This window comes from Mixophyes fleayi, chromosome 7, assembly GCF_038048845.1.
Source record: "Mixophyes fleayi isolate aMixFle1 chromosome 7, aMixFle1.hap1, whole genome shotgun sequence".
NCBI classification, from domain to species: domain Eukaryota; kingdom Metazoa; phylum Chordata; class Amphibia; order Anura; family Limnodynastidae; genus Mixophyes; species Mixophyes fleayi.
Genome location: NC_134408.1, coordinates 102,110,685 through 102,131,076, shown reverse-complemented (window position 1 = coordinate 102,131,076; position 20,392 = coordinate 102,110,685). Strand labels below are relative to the sequence as shown.

At 42.2% G+C, this 20,392-nt stretch overlaps 1 long non-coding RNA gene across 1 annotated transcript in view; it reads right to left on the bottom strand.

Annotated features, from left to right (window-relative positions):
* Positions 1-19,566, bottom strand: part of LOC142096994 (uncharacterized) — a 31,412-nt gene extending 11,846 nt beyond the window's left edge. Inside the window, exons 1-2 of the long non-coding RNA XR_012678081.1 lie at positions 19,518-19,566; positions 18,573-18,620 (exon numbers count right to left, since the gene is read on the bottom strand). This is a non-coding gene — a long non-coding RNA (uncharacterized LOC142096994). The remainder of the gene's footprint in view (positions 1-18,572; positions 18,621-19,517) is intronic.
* Between the last annotated feature and the right edge of the window lie 826 nt (positions 19,567-20,392).

Below are 20,392 nucleotides of genomic sequence, written 5' to 3'. Positions count from 1 at the left end.
ACTGCACTTTAAAAATAAAATTTATAATGCACATTAAAACTAGCAATGATACCGCAAATTAAAATACCATTGATAATGCATCATTGGGCATGGCCAGGCCACCCTGCTAAAGACAAAAAAACTGCATTGTTGTGTACACCATTGAACAGTCACCAAAAATTGAGATTGTTCCACTAGAATCACAACATTTCACAGACTTTGCTGCTCTCTCCTACCTGTTCTTCTCACTTTCACCACCTGTGCTGCAGGTTTCTTTAGTTGCGGCTTGTCTGGATCCTGGAATGTTAGGGGCCCTATTTGGAAAAAAAAATGGGTACATTTAGAAAATTACAGCCACCCCCGGCATTAAATCAGTACCACCCATGATTAATAATTAGGCCTTCCTCCAGCCCCAACATTAAAATAATAGTATTCACATTTAATAAATAAACCTATTTCCCTCCCTACAAACAACCCCAGCAATAAATTAATAGTATTTACATTTCAGAAATATACCTATTTCCCGCAACCGTCACTGCCATTAAATAATTCATAGGCACATTTAATAAAGGGACCTCATTCTCCCCAAACCACCCCATCTTAATTTAATTAATTGTCCCACCTATTGTGTCTCTCTCCCTCCCCTTTTTCCTCATGCTGTGTCTCTCACCCTTTTTTCTTATACTGTGCCTTTCTCCCCCTTTTTCTCATGCTGTGCCTCTCCCCCTTTTTCCTTACTGTGCCTCTCTTCTCCCCCTTTTTCCTCCATACTGTGCCTTTCTTCTCCCCCTTTTTCCTCCATACTGTGCCTCTCTTCTCATCCTTTTTCCTCCATACTGTGCCTCTCTTCTCCCCCTTTTTCCTCCATACTGTGCCTCTCTTCTCCCCCTTTTTCCTCCATACTGTGCATCTCTACTCCCCCTTTTTCCTCCATACTGTGCCTCTCTTCTCCCCCTTTTTCCCCCATACTGTGCCTCTCTTCTCCCCCTTTTTCCTCCATACTGTGCCTTTCTTCTCCCCCTTTTTTCTCCATACTGTGCCTCTCTTCTCCTCCTTTTTCCTCCATACTGTGCCTCTCTTCTCCCCCTTTTTCCTCCATACTGTGCCTCTCTTCTCCCCCTTTTTCCTCCATACTGTGCCTCTCTTCTCCCCCTTTTTCCTCCATACTGGGCACTTAAGACAGGGGGGCCCCTTAGATCTAAAATTAAGGGCATAGTGACACATCCTGCATTACATCACCTACAGCCCACAGTATGACACTTACAGCTCTCCCAGAGGGCTCGCTTAGGTTGTCTGCATAAGAAAAATCATTGCTTCCACAAACTAAAATACTGTACATTAAAACAATCATCAAAACAACACATTAAAATGGGTATTGACACCACACATTAAAACTAGCAATGATATCACACATTAAAAATACCATTGATAACGTACACTAAAACTAGCAATGATACCGCACGCTAAAACTAGCAATGATACTGCACTTTAAAAATAAAATTTATAATGCACATTAAAACTAGCAATGATACCGCAAATTAAAATACCATTGATAATGCATCATTGGGCATGGCCAGGCCACCCTGCTAAAGACAAAAAAACTGCATTGTTGTGTACACCATTGAACAGTCACCAAAAATTGAGATTGTTCCACTAGAATCACAACATTTCACAGACTTTGCTGCTCTCTCCTACCTGTTCTTCTCACTTTCACCACCTGTGCTGCAGGTTTCTTTAGTTGCGGCTTGTCTGGATCCTGGAATGTTAGGGGCCCTATTTGGAAAAAAAAATGGGTACATTTAGAAAATTACAGCCACCCCCGGCATTAAATCAGTACCACCCATGATTAATAATTAGGCCTTCCTCCAGCCCCAACATTAAAATAATAGTATTCACATTTAATAAATAAACCTATTTCCCTCCCTACAAACAACCCCAGCAATAAATTAATAGTATTTACATTTCAGAAATATACCTATTTCCCGCAACCGTCACTGCCATTAAATAATTCATAGGCACATTTAATAAAGGGACCTCATTCTCCCCAAACCACCCCATCTTAATTTAATTAATTGTCCCACCTATTGTGTCTCTCTCCCTCCCCTTTTTCCTCATGCTGTGTCTCTCACCCTTTTTTCTTATACTGTGCCTTTCTCCCCCTTTTTCTCATGCTGTGCCTCTCCCCCTTTTTCCTTACTGTGCCTCTCTTCTCCCCCTTTTTCCTCCATACTGTGCCTCTCTTTTCCCCCTTTTTCCTCCATAATGTGCCTCTCTTCTCCCCCTTTTTCCTCCATACTGTGCCTCTCTTCTCCCCCTTTTTCCTCCATACTGTGCCCCTCTTCTCCCCCTTTTTCCTCCATACTGTGCCTCTCTTCTCCCCCTTTTTCCTCCATACTGTGCCTCTCTTCTCCCCCTTTTTCCTCCATACTGTGCCTCTCTTCTCCCCCTTTTTCCTCCATACTGTGCTTCTCTTCTCCCCATTTTTCCTCCATACTGTGCCACTCTTCTCCCCCTTTTTCCTCCATACTGTGCCTCTCTTCTCCCCCTTTTTCCTCCATACTGTGCCTCTTCTCCCCCTTTTTCCTCCATACTGTGCCTCTCTTCTCCCCCTTTTTCCTCCATACTGTGCCTCTCTTCTCCTCCTTTTTCCTCCATACTGTGCCTCTCTTCTCCCCCTTTTTCCTCCATACTGTGCCTCTCTTCTCCCCCTTTTTCCTCCATACTGTGCCTCTTCTTCCCCTTTTTCCTCCATACTGTGCCTCTCTTCTCCCTCTTTTTCCTCCATACTGTGCCTCTCTTCTCCCCCTCTTCTCCCCATTTTTACTTCATACTGTGCCTCTCTTCTCCCCCTTTTCTGCCTGCAGCCTTATGCATTGCATGCTGCTTGCATTGGCAGCTCCTGCCTCCTGGACTTTGGACTTGTACTTTTATGTATTATCTGCAGTGCCTCTGTTCACCAGAGGTGCTGCTATTGTGTGATATGCAATATATGGTGTGATATGAGGGAAGGGAGGGGGGCTGTCTTAATAGTTCATGGGTGGGAGGTAGGATATTAATTTAATGGTGGAGTTTAGGTTGGCGCTAATTATTTAATGGGTGCTATTATTTGTGGGGTGATGGTGGGGCAATTTAATTTATTGGTGGGGCAATTTCATTTAATACTGGGGCCTATTAAATTAATATGGAGTGAAGGGACCTTTTATTTAATGCTGGGATGGTTTGGGGCTATTAATTGAATGTGGGGCTAGGTTTGGGGAGGAGAGGTATATATTAAATGTGAATTTTAATTATTTAATGCCGTGATGTTTGTGGAAAATGGTTATATTAAACGTAAATGCTATTAATTTAATGCTGGGGCTATTTGGAGGGAGGGAAATAGGCCTAATTATTAAATGTGGGTGCTATTGATTAAATGCCAGGGATGGTTGGAGTTTTCTAAATTTCATGTACCCATTTTTTTCCAAATAGGGCCTCCAACATTCCCCGATCCAGAGAAGCAGCAACTGATCCAGCAGTCACGGGTGGTGAAAGTGACAATAACAGGTAGGAGAGAGCAGGACAGTCTGCCAAATGTCCTGAACCTGGTTGGGCAGTCCAGAATTTTGGTGATTGTCTCGCTTAGGATTTGGTCTGACTGAAAGGACAGTTGGGAGGTATGTCCCACTTCACACTGTACTACTCATGAAGGCAGAGCTGTGTGTACCTAACAGAAGTGCACACAGTTTTGTCTGTTTATTTGCCATATATGAAAACCCTACTGTCTTAAGTGCACCGGGCCCACCCGGAGCCTTATTCCAGCTCTGGCGATACTTTAGTGGTTTTCGCCTTGAATCCATTGCCTGCTTTCTACCATGCATTGGTTCCATTCTCAGATCACTTTGTTGAACATATAGCCAGCCCCCATTGCACTGACAATATCATCATCATCATCATCATTTATTTATTTATATAGCGCCAACATATTCCGTAGCGCTTTACAATATAATTAATCCTGTCTCCTTTGCACTTACTATATCACCAGCAAACCCTTGGAATAGCTCTCCCCTTCACTTATGTCATTGTCTGCCAACCCTCCCTGCACTGTTATTAAATCAAGCCACCACCAATCACTAGCCACATTTAGGGCTCATACACAATTGTTACAAAAGAAGTGTTTTCTTGCAGATGCTTGAAGCATTTTACCTTTCTTGTGATCGCACTGGATAGCCATTTATTAGAAGGATTATTTTTAATGCATTTTGTGAAACACACAGTACACATTTTTATATATTAAAAGAGAGATTTGACTGGTAGTTTTACAGCTCATGATGTCTGGAAAAGATGCAACAATGCGGTGAGGTGCTCATATGCTGCTCTGGCAGACTGATTAAATAGGATTCTGCCAAAAATTTTTGTAATAGTTAAACTTATTAAACAAAGTCAGATATGTTTCTATGAAGGGAATTTTGGAAAGATGTGTTAGTAGGCAACTAAGATGTTTGAGCACAGAGACATAAACCAGTCACAGATAATGTAAAATGATTCATGTATTTTTATAGCACAGGACTGACAGTTTTTTCCCTGCTTTGCTTTAGAAATGACCCACTGTGTCCAAAGTCATCACATTTAGGTTTTCCTAAATGTTACTACAACCGAATTCCAGTACATCTAAATCCCGCCTACTTTTGTGCTGGCCCCACCTAAAGTTGATTTTGACCCGCCCACATGAGCCACTTCAAGAATTTTTTCCAGGGCCACTTTAAGTTCCCAATCCACCCCTGACAGAAAGCCTTAGCCAACATGGAACACTGGTTTATTTGCCATTGAAAAAATCAACGATGGCATCTACAAAAGTCATGCTTAACCTTGTCATATAAAAGTTTATTAACCACTCTTGTTTATGTCAATTCAGTTGTGGATTCGTTGTAGATTTACATATACTTATGAATTTATCTATAATATAAATGTCTAGTGGCGTGTGTTAGTCTGTCTGTGTGTGGAAAAAATAAAACCAAGCTGCAGCGCCACCTGCTGGGCGGAGTTATACACTGACCTACTAAATTCTTAGTGTGTGTGGAAAAAAAAATTCAGAAAGGGCTGAAATTTCGTATACTAAGATGTTTTTAATTTGTTAATTTAATTTGTTAATTGTTAAAAGTGTTTATAAAGATTTAAAATATATATATATTTCTTGAAGGAGAAGTGACAGTTGGGAGTGGTTGGTGGTTGCCGGGGGTGACAGTGGGGAGTGGTTGGTGGTTGAGGCCTGGGCTATGGCCCAAATGCATGACAAGAACCTTTTTAACACCTTAAGTAGCTTGATTTGACTAGAATGCATGAGTATCATGCACGGGTTAACTTGTAGATTTATACTTGGGCAGCACGGTGGCTAAGTGGTTAGCACTTCTGCCTCACAGCACTGGGGTCATTAGTTCAATTCACAACCATGCCTTATCTGTGTGGAGTTTGCAGGTTCTCCCCGTGTTTGCGTGGATTTCCGCCGGGTGCTCCGGTTTCTTCCTACACTCCAAAAACATACTTGTAGGTTAATTGGTTGCTATCAAAATTGACCCTAGTCTCTGTCTGTATGTGTGTGTATGTTAAAGAATTTAGACTGTAAGCTTCAATGGGGCAGGGGACTGGTGTGAATTAGTTCTCTGTACAGCGCTGTGAAAACAATGCCGCTATATAAATAAATGGTGATGATTGTGATGATGATACTTGCAAGAATACAAAACAGTTTAAATGAAGCTACATCTTTTCTTGAAAATATAAGCATACATTTATCATATAAATTGGTCCTTTGGATTTAAGGGAAAATAAGAACTATCATTCTGAGGTGAAATCAGAACTACCTTTGTAAGGAGTTGGTTGACGGGGATAATAATAAATATCGCTATTAATTGAGTTTCAACACATTTGCCAGACTATTAGTATCCCTACCCCAGGTAGCACCTTTTTACAACTATGTAGAAACCTTATGGAACTTATACATGGAGAAAAGCCTGTAAAGTACTGATTGGGGTTTGTTATAAGCCTATCATAAATATTTGTCTGAAATTAAATTGTTATTACAGGATGAAAGGATGGCAAGAAAGAATGTGATCCTCCCCATGGATCATGTTAAATAACCAAGTTTAAAATGAGTAAATTTTATAATTTATTTCAAAGACAACCATCTTCCGAAGCTGGTAGAAAAACCAAATAAAGATGGAATGCTACTGGATGTGGTATTATGTAATAAAACAGATATTAGATCTAATGTACTAGTGACCTTTAGGGAACAGCAAATTTAACATGGCAACATTTATGTCATCGGTATGGTTTGTTTTATTGTCAAGCAAGTTCCAGAAGAGTACTTTGGTGGTTTCAAGCTGCAAGATAAGAAGATTTTTTTACAACATGTTTGGAATTTTGTTATGGTGTTTTTTTATGGAGAGTTACAGGACCTTTGGAATTTGTTTTGTGGTTTAAAGCTTAGAAGAATTGGATCCATTAAAGATTAAAAGATTTGGATATGATGTTGGTAAATATTACTGGATTTGTTTATTTGTAAAAACAATTTGTGGTGTCAATGTGGAGTGTAGCTTATATAAGTTTTGGATTGGAGCACTACAGGTCACAGCAATGCTCTGGCTGCCATGGGTATGCTGGTGTACTATATACTATGTATTATAGTACTGCAAGCACTAGCATGCCCAGACTGTTAATGACAGCCTGGGCTTGCAGGGACCTGTATAGCACCAACTCAAAATGGATGTGGTACGGCATATCGAGGCCGAGAAGAACGACAAGACTCACCCCGACGTGACTATTCCGAAGGAGCTGGTTCCCGACCCTGCCTGATGACGACTCCTCTTCACACCAACAGCAGCCAATGATGATGAAGCAAGAAGGCGGTTGCAGCTGATGACATCATTGAGCATGCTGACAGCATTATTGCTGTTGTTAAGGGGTGAGGTAAGTATGCACCCATGTACAATGCATTTTAGAAAGGATTTTACATTATTTTTTTTACAAATTATTATTTTGAACACAAAGAAAATGTTAGTTGCTTTTTCATGTAGCATGAAAATAAATGCTAGTTTAATTTTTACCCTAAAATTTAAGTTCATCGAGAACATGCCCCACCCTACTATAAATCTGTCCCCACATTTTAACTATATCTCCCCTTCCAATGCAACGTGGTCTTGCCAAAATACAAATCTGTTCCTTTTTTTCTTCACTTCTAAAGGATTTTGTACTTATAAGGCCATTATTGTGGTTTATGAATATGTCTTTTTCTTATCCTGCCATGCCATCAATCATTACTGATACTAATTCTGCAAGTGATTTTGTCTGGCAGCCAACTGCAATTATGCACAATTGGTTATGCATGGTAGGTATTAGTCCTTGGACAATTACATTGTTTTTTTAATGGCTACTTTTCTTTTTTTTGTATTTGCCAGGCACTAGTATTATGCCTTGCAAAGCATTCCCATTGTTTGGCAGCAGCGTACTGGTGCCCTTTACCCACCCGCTATGCCTGTCAATATTTGATATGTCCCTTTTTCTGATGCCATTGGCGTGCTTTCCAGAAGCAACACCGCTATCTGGGTGATTGACAAAATGGGTGGCCCTTGAGACTGCGGCATCCAGGGTGCAGTTTCTACAAAAAAAAAACCTCTCCCTGGAAGAGGTAAATAAAAGAATAAGTAAGTATCAATTATATATTACTTATGTAGCCTCTGCCCAGGTAGTGTTTTGTGGTGAGTGTGGGTTCAATTACAATCGGTGTCTTCAGTGCCCCTACCCAGGTCTCTTCAGATTATATCTCTCACCAGGGAGCAGACATGTTTTCATTTGACAGGGGTTTACCACAGAAAACTCTTGCCCATCTCATCCATAGCACAAGTACAGAGCATGCATGGCAGGGGTAAGCCAAAGTGATACATGTATTTAGAAGTGGGGAAGAGTGGAGTGGGTGGATGGGGAGGTAGGTAAGTTAAGGTAAAAATTCAAAGGTCAAAGATAATGTGGAATACAATGATAATCAACAATAGATGCAATACACTATATTATTTAAACAATATCCAACTATGGTCTTCCCAGTCTGTCAATATACTCTTTCAACAATATATGCAACTAACACTTGGGGGTATATTTCATAAACTGCGGGTTTTAAAACGTGGAGATGTTCCCTATAGCAACTAATCAGATATATATATTAGTTATCAATTTTTCAGTAAATTCTACAAAATGACAGCTGTAATCTGATTATCTCCACTATTTCAAACCAGCAGTTTAGTAATTATACCCCGTGGTGTTCCCTCAATTTATTTTATACCAAGACATCAGTATAGGGTCTAGTCGGATGTTTTGGGCCTAGTTATGGTATGCAACAATAGAAAGGAATTATGCCCAAACTGGCAATGCCCACATTCACTTACTTACACTTAGGGGCCCTTGAAGTGTATGATAGAGAGGACGAGGGATCATTATTTGTGAATGGTAGAAAGACAGTTTTACCATGCGAATAGGAGTTCTTTACTATAAAAGTGTATACGCTGTGAAATTGTGTACCACATGTTAGGAACCCCTCCAGCCGGCACAACACAACCCGGAATCTACTCTGCCAGTCAGGTGTTCACTGGAGCCCCTGATGGTGGGGACAGACTGGGCCGCAGACTGACAGAGGGTCGTGAAGTGCGTACCAGCTGGGGAGAACCCAGGCAAGAGGAGTCAGGTCCACGCAGAGGTCAAGGGCCGGCAGCAGACAACAGTTTCGATGAACAAGCTGAGGTCAGGGGTCACAGGCAAATAGCAGAACGGGTAAACAGGCCAAAGATCAGGGTCACAGGAAACACGAGCAAGGTCCAAATCAAAGCCAAGGGTCATACACGGGGAGTCAAATAGAGATATCAGGATACAGGACAGGAACTAGCAGGTTAGCAGACTGGAACACAGTAGCTATAACCGGCAATGAGGCAGCAGACCTCATTGCCTTAAATACCAGTGGCCACCAATCAGAGCCTAGCTCTGAATTAGACACAGCCCCCAGCATAATTAATAGGCTGCATTAATTAGCCCACAGGCTAGGACATATGGTGAGCGCTGCGCCCGGCTTCCTCTCATTGCCGGGACGCAGCACTGAAGCGTCTTCTCGTTGCCCCGGCACCGGCCGGGTCAGGGCCGGAAGTGACGTCCCGGTCGCCATAGCGACGGCCGGGACGCAGGTGAGTGAGTCGCGGCGGCTGGGCACCGCCGCGGCTCGTAACAGTACCCCCCCTTGAGGAGGGGTCGAGGGACCCCGACGTCCAGGTTTTCTTGGGAACCTCCTGAAGAATTCCCTCAATTGTTTAGGGGCATGGAGTTGTCTTCGCGGAACCCAAGATCGCTCTTCTAACCCGCGGTTCCTCCACTGCACCAGGAAGTGCACCTGTCCTTGCACTTTTTTGGAATCTAAAATCCTTTGAACCACATATAGTGGCTTACTCGAACTTCCCCCAGGCACAGTTGAGGATTGGCTAGGATACAATACCGGCTTCAACAATGAACAATGAAATGTGTTCGGAATTTTTAGTGAACTAGAAATCTTCAATCTAAAAGCTACCGGATTGATCTGTTTGGTAATCATGAACGGCCCAATAAATTTAGGCCCTAGTTTTTTACAAGGCTGTCTGAGCCTAAAATTTCTAGTTGATAGCCATACTTTCTGGCCCACTTTGAATGGGCAGGTGGTACGGCGGCGATCCGAAATTTTTTTGGCCGACAATGAGGATTTTTTCAAGGAGGACTGAACTTTCCCCCAAATTACTTTCAGATCAGCAACTGTGGAATGAATCTCCGGAATACCAGCAGATTTGAGAGAGTACAGAGAATTAGACCTGGGATGGAAACCGAAGTTACAGTAGAACGGGGAAGTTTGAGTAGATGAGTGAGATAAGTTATTGTAGGCAAACTCTGCCCAAGGCAGCAAAGATGACCAGTTGTCATGGAATTCTGAGGAATAACATCGGAGGAACTGTTCAAGTGCTTGGTTAACCCTTTCAGTTTGCCCGTTAGACTGAGGGTGGTATGCAGATGACAGACTGATCCGGATTCCGAGGAGGGTGCAGAAGGATTTCCAGAATTGTGCTATGAATTGTGAACCACGATCAGAAACAATATCGGAAGGAAGTCCATGGAGCCGGAAAACATGTTGTATGAAGAGAATGGCCAGATCTCGAGCTGTAGGAAGCCTGGTTAATGGGATGAAATGTGCCATTTTACTGAAACGGTCCACCACAACCCAAATAGTATTATGTCCTGCAGAAGGTGGCAAATCAACAATAAAATCCATGGACAAATGTGTCCAAGGTTTTGCAGGAATGGGCAATGGAAGCAATTGACCCACGGGCGAGTCCTGGGGACTTTGTTCCTGGCACAAATTTCACACGAGAGGACATGACTCTTGACGTCAGCGGACAAGGATGGCCACCAGACCGTACGGGAAAGGATCTCCAGCGTCTTATAAACTCCAGGGTGTCCAGCAGACCTACTATTATGCGCCTCTGCAAGAACCGCCTTCCTTAGATGGACTGGAACAAAAAGACGTTGTTCCGGAGTAGTATCAGGGGCTAATTTCTGGAATCTCTGAAGTGTGATACTCAGATCTTGGGTTAATCCAACATGGATTATGGAAGGAGGAATAATAGGCTCTGGGTTCGAAACTGGAACGTGGTGTGCCAAGAAACTTCTGGACAGAGCATCTGCCCGGACATTTTTGGAACCCGGTCGATAGGTGATCAGGAAATTGAACCGGGTAAAGAATAACGACCAACGGGCCTGTCTGGGATTTAGACGTTTGGCCGATTGTATATATTGCAAGTTCTTGTGGTCGGTAATGACAGAGATCTGATGTGGAGCACCCTCCAGCCAATGTCGCCACTCCTCGAAGGCCCATTTGATTGCCAACAGTTCCCTATTCCCGACATCATAGTTGGCTTCTGCTGAAGAGAACTGGCGGGAGAAATAGGCACACGGGTGTAGACGATTAGTATGAGGGTCCTTCTGTGATAGTATAGCCCCAGCACCGACGTCAGGCGTCGACCTCAAGAACAAATGATTTAGCTGGATCCTGGTGTCTAAGGACCTGAGCAGAGACAAAGGCTTTTTTCAGGCTTTCGAATGAGGCTACTGCTTGAGGCGACCAATTAGTTGGATCCATTCCTTTACGGGTTAGGACGACAATGGGAGCCACGATGTCCGCAAAACCTGGAATGAACCTTCTATAATAATTGGAGAAGCCCAGAAACCTCTGCACCGCCTTAAGGTTGTTTGGTTGCACCCAATCTAGAATAGCCTGAACCTTAGTTGGATCCATGGAGAATCCCTCAGAAGAGATTATGTAACCTAAAAAGGATACTTTCTGCACCTCGAACTCACACTTTTCTAGTTTGGCGTAAAGGTGGTTCTCTCGCAGTCTTCGTAGAACTTGTTTAACGTGATTCTGATGTACAGACAGAGATCTGGAATAGATGAGGATATCATCTAAATAGACGACCACGAAACTACCAAGAAAGTCCCGAAGAACCTCATTGATTAAGTCCTGGAATATTGCAGGTGCATTGCTAAGACCGAATGGCATAACCAAGTATTCATAATGGCCAGAGTGCGTATTGAATGCCGTCTTCCACTCGTCTCCCTCCTTGATACGGATGAGGTTATACGCTCCACGAAGATCGATTTTTGAGAAGACAGTAGCACCTCTCAGCTGATCAAATAATACGGAGATGAGCGGAAGGGGATAGGTATTCTTGATTGTAATAAGATTCAATCCCCGGTAATCAATACAGGGTCTTAGTCCTCCGTCCTTTTTGGATACAAAGAAGCATCCTGCTCCTACGGGAGATTTAGATGGCCTGATGAAGCCCTTCTCCAGATTTTCTTCAATGTATTCCTGCATGGACTTGGTCTCCGGACCAGAGAGAGAGTACAGGCGACCCTTAGGCAACTTGGAACCAGGAATAAGCTCGATGGCACAGTCAAAGTCACGGTGAGGTGGTAAGGTGTCAGCAGCTTTCTTGGAGAACACATCCCAGAACTCATGATATTGTGAGGGAAGCTGCTCCGGAATAGACTGAATCACCCGCAGGGGCAGTGACAAGCAGGACTGTGTACAGTAAGAGCTCCACTGGACAATTTCTCCTTTTACCCAGTCCATGACAGGGTTATGACGGGAAAGCCATGGGTGGCCCAAGATCAAGGGAACTGATGAACAATCGATAAGAAGGAAGGTTATTGACTCTGAATGGAGAGCTCCGATTTTTAATTGTAGTGGCGAGGTCTCACAGGAAATCTTGCCACCAGGTAACGGACCTCCATCTAATCCACAGACAGTAATAGCGGACTTGAGTTTTACCATCGGAATTTAAGCAGCGCGGGCGAACCCGATGTCCAGGAAGTTGCCTGCAGCTCCACTATCAACGAAGGCGGACAGGTCCATTGAACGAGCACTAAACATGAGCTGTGCAGGGATCAATACGGCGTTTTTCGGGGAGACAATCTGCAGACCTAGGTGAACTTTCCCCTAGTTCCCTAGGCATGCTCTTTTCCCGGCTTATTCGGGCAGGAACGGGAGAAGTGGCCTTTTGTGCCGCAATAGAGACATAGGCCCTGTGATCTTCTCTTGTCTCTTTCCTCAGGGGAGAGACGATACGCCCCCAATTGCATGGGTTCCTCACCATCCGTGGGAACAGGAATGAAGCCGGATAGAGGTGATGATGTCTCCTTTTCGATTTTCCGCTCTTTAAATCTCCTGTCGATTTTAATGGAGAGGTGCATCAGATCCTCCAGAGAGGTAGGAGATGGGTACTGCACCAAAGAGTCTTTGACCTGTTCCGACAGGCCAAGACGGAACTGACTCCGCAAGGCAGGATCATTCCATCCACTATCAGGTGACCATCTACGGAATTCAGCGCAGTATTCCTCTGCCGAGCGTCGGCCTTGTTTCAAGGCCCGTAGATGAGTTTCAGCGGAGGCAGTACGGTCCGGGTCGTCATATAGTAGACCTAACGCCTCGAAGAAAGCGTCTACTGACTGCATGGCAGGACTGGTCTGCGGCAAGGAAAACGCCCAGAACTGGGGGTCACCCTGTAGAAGGGAAATGATAATCCCGACTCTTTGATGCTCTGACCCGGAGGAGCGGGGTCTCAATCGGAAATAGAGCTTGCAGCTCTCCCTGAAATTCCGAAACAGGGACCTATTTCCAGAGAAGCGATCCGGCAAGTTCATCTTAGGTTCACAGACGGAACTTGGAGTGGGTTGTGACACTTTTGCGGCTTCTTCTTGAACAGACAGACGCTCAGCCAATCCCTGGATCATCTGATATAAGGACTCAACATGGGCTGCTAGGGCTTGTGCCGGAGATGGTGAGGATCCACTTGCATCCATTCCAACCTCGTCTCCGTGAGTGAGCCGGTTATAATGTTAAGAACCCCTCCAGCCGGCACAACACAACCCGGAATCTACTCTGCCAGTCAGGTGTTCACTGGAGCCCCTGATGGTGGGGACAGACTGGGCCGCAGACTGACAGAGGGTCGTGAAGTGCGTACCAGCTGGGGAGAACCCAGGCAAGAGGAGTCAGGTCCACGCAGAGGTCAAGGGCCGGCAGCAGACAACAGTATCGATGAACAAGCTGAGGTCAGGGGTCACAGGCAAATAGCAGAACGGGTAAACAGGCCAAAGATCAGGGTCACAGGAAACACGAGCAAGGTCCAAATCAAAGCCAAGGGTCATACACGGGGAGTCAAATAGAGATATCAGGATACAGGACAGGAACTAGCAGGTTAGCAGACTGGAACACAGGAGCTATAACCGGCAATGAGGCAGCAGACCTCATTGCCTTAAATACCAGTGGCCACCAATCAGAGCCTAGCTCTGAATTAGACACAGCCCCCAGCATAATTAATAGGCTGCATTAATTAGCCCACCGGCTAGAACATGGTGAGCGCTGCGCCCGGCTTCCTCTCATTGCCGGGACGCAGCACTGAAGCGTCTTCTCGTTGCCCCGGCACCGGCCGGGTCAGGGCCGGAAGTGACGTCCCGGTCGCCATAGCGACGGCCGGGACGCAGGTGAGTGAGTCGCGGCGGCTGGGCACCGCCGCGGCTCGTAACACCACATGAGGTAGTAATGACAAATTCACTGACAGAATATAAAAATGGATTAGAGCAGGCTTGTCCAATCCGCGAGCCGCATGCGGCCCAACACGGCTATAAATGTGGCCCAGCAGAGTTTTGGTTGTGGGAAGGGGGCAGCGCTGTTCATGGGAAAAAAAAAATCCTGCAAAAAAAAAAAAAAAAAAAAAAAGAAAAGAAAATACTTACCTTGCGGTCACGCGGTCATGTCAGCTGGCGCTCGGCTCCCTTCCTGGTCTCCTCCTCCATGCGGCGCTCGCAGTGCATGTGGGGCGTGACATCATCACGCCCGACATCCATTGCGGAGCACAGCACAGAGGAGTCATTCGCTCAAGAAGAACAATCAGCAGCAGAGAATTGGAGAAAAGAAGAGAAGAGGATCGGAGAACAAGCCGATTATAAGGTAAGTTAAGGGGGATTTTTTTTTTTATTTCAAGCGACGCTGACCAGTGCATAAAATCACCTGGTCCTGGAGCATCACAGACCTTCTCTCCCTGCTACATACTTCTACTTGTAATACTAATGGGGCATTATATATTATTCTCTTTGGATTTGCATTTTATTGATATTGCATGGAAACAATACAAAAAGTGATTATAGTATAATAACTAGAGAGGATTTGAACAGGGAGATTGAAAGGTAAGTAGAGGGGGATTTGAAAAAAAAGTGATATAGAGATATATAGATATATATATATATATATATATATATATATATATATATATATATATACTATGTTTTCTATGGTTTTTTGGATGATCAGCTATCGTTAGTGTTAGTGTATTTTATGTGTGGCCCAAACCATCTCGTCATCTTACAATGTGGCTCGGGGGAGCTAAAAGGTTGGACACCCCTGGATTAGAGTATTATTATTGCTTATTTGTATAGTGACACCATATAACACAATCGTTCACATCAGTCCCTAGCCCAGTCTAAATTCCCTACCAGATAAACACACACACACACTGGGGTCCATTTTGTCATAAGCCAATTAACCTAACAGTATGTTTTTGGACTGTGAGCGGAAAATAGAGCACCCAAAGAAAATCCATGAATACTCAACACAGATACTGCCCTGGTCAGAATTTAACCCATGGCCCAAGTGCTTAATAATATTAACACTAAAGGTTTTGTTGTGAGTTTCTATGGATCAAGGCAATTAGAAATATTGAACTTCATATATTTTTATTTCTTTCAACTTTACTAATTATGTAACTAATTTATTTGATGTTTGGCTTTTTTCTCCTAATATACTACTTGTTAGATTCTAATATATGTATTAAAAAAACTAATTATAGAAAGAAGAGGGTTTAAATGTATGGATGCAAATGTGCAGGATCACCAAAAATTATCTAGAGACCAGCCAACTGCAAAGACCATTAAAACTTGTGTAGCCTTGTGCCAATATATTACATAAATTATATTTTTATTTAAACACATTAAATATAATGTCTTAATGTGACCTGCCTTTTTTAAGCATATAGAAAGTATATTAAGTCTGCATTTATTTACAAGAGTCAAATTTTACGCTTTCATGCATTGGTGTATGTATGCAAATTAATTTGCTTCTCCTGTAAAATCAGCCTATATGGAGCAAAAGCCACCTCATTAAACGTTGTGGTCAAGGACCAAAGATATGTAAAAGATATATATATATATATATATATATATATATATATATATATATATATATATATATATATATATATATTAGATGATACCATTTTGTGTGGTGCAAGTGGGTTTGTCATAATATTTGTTCAATAATTAAAAAATTTTTGCTCATTGTCATAGACAATCTTGGTACAACAGGGCTTATAAAGCTTCTTGCCAGTTGTTTATGTCCAGCTTAGACTTTTAACGTTACCAAGTGGTACTTGAAATTGGAAAAGTAAACGTGGTATGTGGTGGGTTCTATTAGTAATATTGTTCGGTTATCTATGTGAGCACCCCAAGCTCACGTTATCTCTTCTTATATTTGTACCATTGAGTCCAGAAGTACTGGACCCTCTTTTTACCATGGGCTACTGCCCTAAGCACTTTTATATTCTAATCAGCCACTGTAACAAGCTCCAGGTCACCTGCAGCAATATCACAGGGATTATTTAGGAGACCTATGTCATAGCACAAATTCAGGTACCTTGGTTAAGCTTATTGGGTATTCTCTTCCTTTTGTACATTTATTATAGTGTTCACATATAGTGTGAGCAAAGGATGTTTGTAGATAACCTTATTATGACCATGTCTGTCTCTAACATACTTGACTTAAATAAGCCTTGTAGCATGATTCTGGTAGCCAACCATTTGCACCATTTGAAGCATTCAGTTCACCTTACTGTTCAGTTAATACCAAATCGAGAAATTGTTATCACATAATCTCAATTTAATTGAATATGTTGTTGCTGTAACAATCTATGATATCTACACCATAGAATACGAGCTAATGTTTACTCCATCTGTGCATTCTAGTGGAAATTCAAGGAAGAATGTTGTCTGCAATTGTAGGGGAGCATGTGTTTCCTTGCTTTGCAGTTCATCCTAGACAAAGAGTTACAGTCTTCCCAACTTAGTTCACAGTCTCTGCATGGAGGTCACATTCATAATAGAGTTCCCCTTGATATGTGGATGTAAATAGTATGTTGCAGTGTTAGGTATTGATTTATTTGGAACAGATGTGGGTGGTGTGAATGGACGAAGTAGTGGTTTATGAGTAGAGTATGAGAGTCCAGTATTTTCTACTTTTAACTATTTGAGCAAAGTCACATGAAATTGTTTGTAAACATTATACTATCTTGGTGTCATGGAAATCTTGACTTTTTATGTATATATTTGTGCAAGTAATGTAGTACTGTTGTATAATAATAAAACTGAAAAAATTAGTTTTATTGTTGACAAATTCTATCATTACTGCTACTTATATGGTATATATTATACATGACATGCAAAAGTGGAAGATAACACACTATACTCTTGTGTACTATTTGTTTATGCAAAGGCCAGGTTTTATTTTATGATGTAAAAATCCTTCTGAATCTTCCCTAGCAGATGTTACCTTTCTTAAAGATGTTAATTATTCAACAGGAGCCCAGTCTGTCGTCAAAACTGTTAATGAACATGGCATTTATTATAATAACATTTTGATAATAGATTCCGACAATGCTAACTACATCAAGAAAGCCTTCTGTACTGTCAAAGATTTGCACTCGTGAAGTGTCCCAAGGCAGTATTTGTCTGGCATGCATTGCAAATTTATGGGCTGAGTTTTTCAGGAAATCATCTCTGGCTGGTTTACAAATTTTACATGCGTTCCTTTCAACACTTCTCTCTGCTTTTAACCGTGTAGTGTAAGGTCACACAATGGCCAAACAGAAGAAAAGTCAAATAAATAATGAAAAAGATAAAAATGATAAAAGAAATCTTAAAATAAAACAAAACTTTACAATTTGTGCATTTTAGCTCACGTGACTGTTATAGTAAAATAATTCACACATTGTTAAGGGGATAATTATTATTACAGTTTAGATTCCCTATACTTTACTTTGAGTTGGGGTTATCACTACCGTGGGTGTTAAAAAAATATTAAGGGGTTTATATACTGATGGGGAGTATACTATATATTTGTCGGGCTCTGCTATACTGGAGGGCATACTATGTACTCAGAGCTGACTATACAATATATAGGGCTGTGAGAGATGTGAACTGACATAAATATACCAATGTAAGGAAATGTTCTCTCCCCTCTCCCATGCAGAGCCCATCATTATATACCATTTAATCAGTGAATTGTTATTTAAAATATGGTAATACACAGCATCAAGAAAATCTGCAAGTTCATGTTATTGACAGCAAATCAACATTTTAAAAAGAAAAAAAAGAATCTTATCAGAAAAAGAATAACTGAAGCAGATTTATAAACAGCTTACATAAAGAGAAAGGGCCTAATTCATGTCTGTCCATTTGCGTAAAGAATCTTGTGTGAAATAGCTCTGCACACACACAGCAATGCACCTTACGCCAAAGAACTTAATTGCAAGCAACTTATGTCCGAAAGCAATTGACACGGCTTGAGGGGTGGAACACGGGAGGGAAGGGGCGAACTAGCATGTCCAGTAAGGGTGTGCCAACGCTGTTCCAAAGCAGACGCGGCCGGCCCAAGCACTGTGTTTATGGTAAGTACCCTAGGTGTAAGCTGTATCATTGGCGCCAGCTACAGGGCATGTGTTAAGTGCCCACTAATAGTAATGACTGACATAACATAGACTTTGTTTTAAAAACTACACATATGCCACTAACTATAACAAAACATGTGTATGCAAGTAAGATAGACTATAAAAACGCATTTTATGTATGCATTAAAAGCATCTTTATTTATGTATTTAATGTTATAAAAAATATAATTAATAAAGCATCTCTGTATTTTATTTAGGTTAAGTTTATTTTAAAGCGCATACACATACCCTTTAGTTGTTGGAAGAGAATGAATTCACATAGTCCTGATGAAGAATCTACAAAAATATATACAAAACATTAAATACAGTGTAATGCAATGTAATACAATCTTAACGTTACTGATACGGCATACTCACCAGAAAAACCTCTCAATTAGCCTTTCTCTGACCTGCCTCCCCCCTCCTGCCTCTGTATTTTTTACATCAGCTGATGCTATGAGCTCCCCTGCTTCCTCACTGTCTATTGACAATGGTAGGGGTATATTTTGGTTAAGCGCTGAACACAGCACGACAACACCATACTTGCCTATTTTCGGCAAGTGTATTCCAGGAGAAGCGCGTGACTAGAGGGCAGGAGGTGGCGTGGCTAAACGCGTCATTTTGGCCCTGCCACTGCGATGGAAATTATGGTTTGTCGCAGGGCAGGGCCAAAATGATGCGATTCACAGCAAATAGCGTCATATAGGCTAGGCAGTTGTGGTATGCGGGAGACTTGGCTGCTCTCCCGGCAGTCCGTGAGACCGACCCAAATTTCAGAAGTCTCCCAGACATTCCGGGAGAGTTGGCAAGTATGGAGAACACAATATCAGTCACCTTAGCTGGGGCATTTAGAAGCACATCACCAAATTGATCAAGGCACCTGAATCTGGTCTTCAATAGCCAAAAGGTACCTTTTATCACACCTCTTCTGTCCTCACTATAAACTATAAACTTCCCTTTGGCCTTAGTATAATCAGTAGACAGAATGACCACTCCTACTTAATAATTCGGTCTAGATGTGAAGATCGGTGTTAAAACTGAAGAATAGTGTTTATATAAGTAGTAATGAACATGTGAGATCAAGTGTTAAAACTGTAATACATGGATAATAGAATAAAATCACAATATGAAAAGGTATAAAATAATGCAAACATGAAAACATGACATAACTATACAACCTGAAAGAAATCTCACAAAGGATGCTGAGCTAAGGGGAGGAATATACTGCATCTCTGACTTAGCATGTTAGATTTAAGATGGTGAGCCCCTGTCATTTACCCATGGTGCATTGAGAGCTAACTATGGAGGCCTGAGTGTTCAGTTTAAGCTGATACTAGACTGGCCACTACATGGAGTTTGCACAGAAAATAATGCATATAGAAGAAAAAAATCCCAAAGACATAAAAACACCTCTAGTGGATGTGTGCTCCTCATTATATATGTGTTGGGCATGAGTCTGTGGATTAAACAGATGTGTCATTAACCAGGAATGACAACCATACTCTGAGTCCCCTAGAATGAGTCATGAATACAAACAATTTATCAAAAATTAAAAAAACCAAATAAAAAAAAACCACACATACGTATATATGAGAGGGAGTCCTTTTTTCAAATGTGTTCTTAAATCACGTAGTCTGTGCAGCCTAAGTGGACCATGTTGCTGGTGATGTTCCGCTCATTTTCTGTGCAGTTTCCAAAAGCTCATTTCCTCTAAAATACCCAACAAAAAATGTCCTAGCCACTCCCTTTTCATACTCCCTCTGATAAATAATGTTTTGGGTGTTAGGCTGACAGGTCTCGTAATAAACTTGCAGAACTAGCGGTAGAGGTCCTCGTCTATAGCAGCTGTCTTTCCCGTAGCGCTTGATGCGCTCACAGGTACTCGGATGCCTCCAGGTCTTAACTCTATTGTAGTGCAAGTTTATTAACAAAACAGCAGAAGAAAGGCGGGAGGAGGTAATCCAGATGATAACGGGTGGTCAGACATAAGCCAAGGTCAGGGGGTCCAAAACAAGTAGAGTAGTAGGGGACAGGCCAAATGGTCAGGGCTGGCAGCGAACATGGAAGTC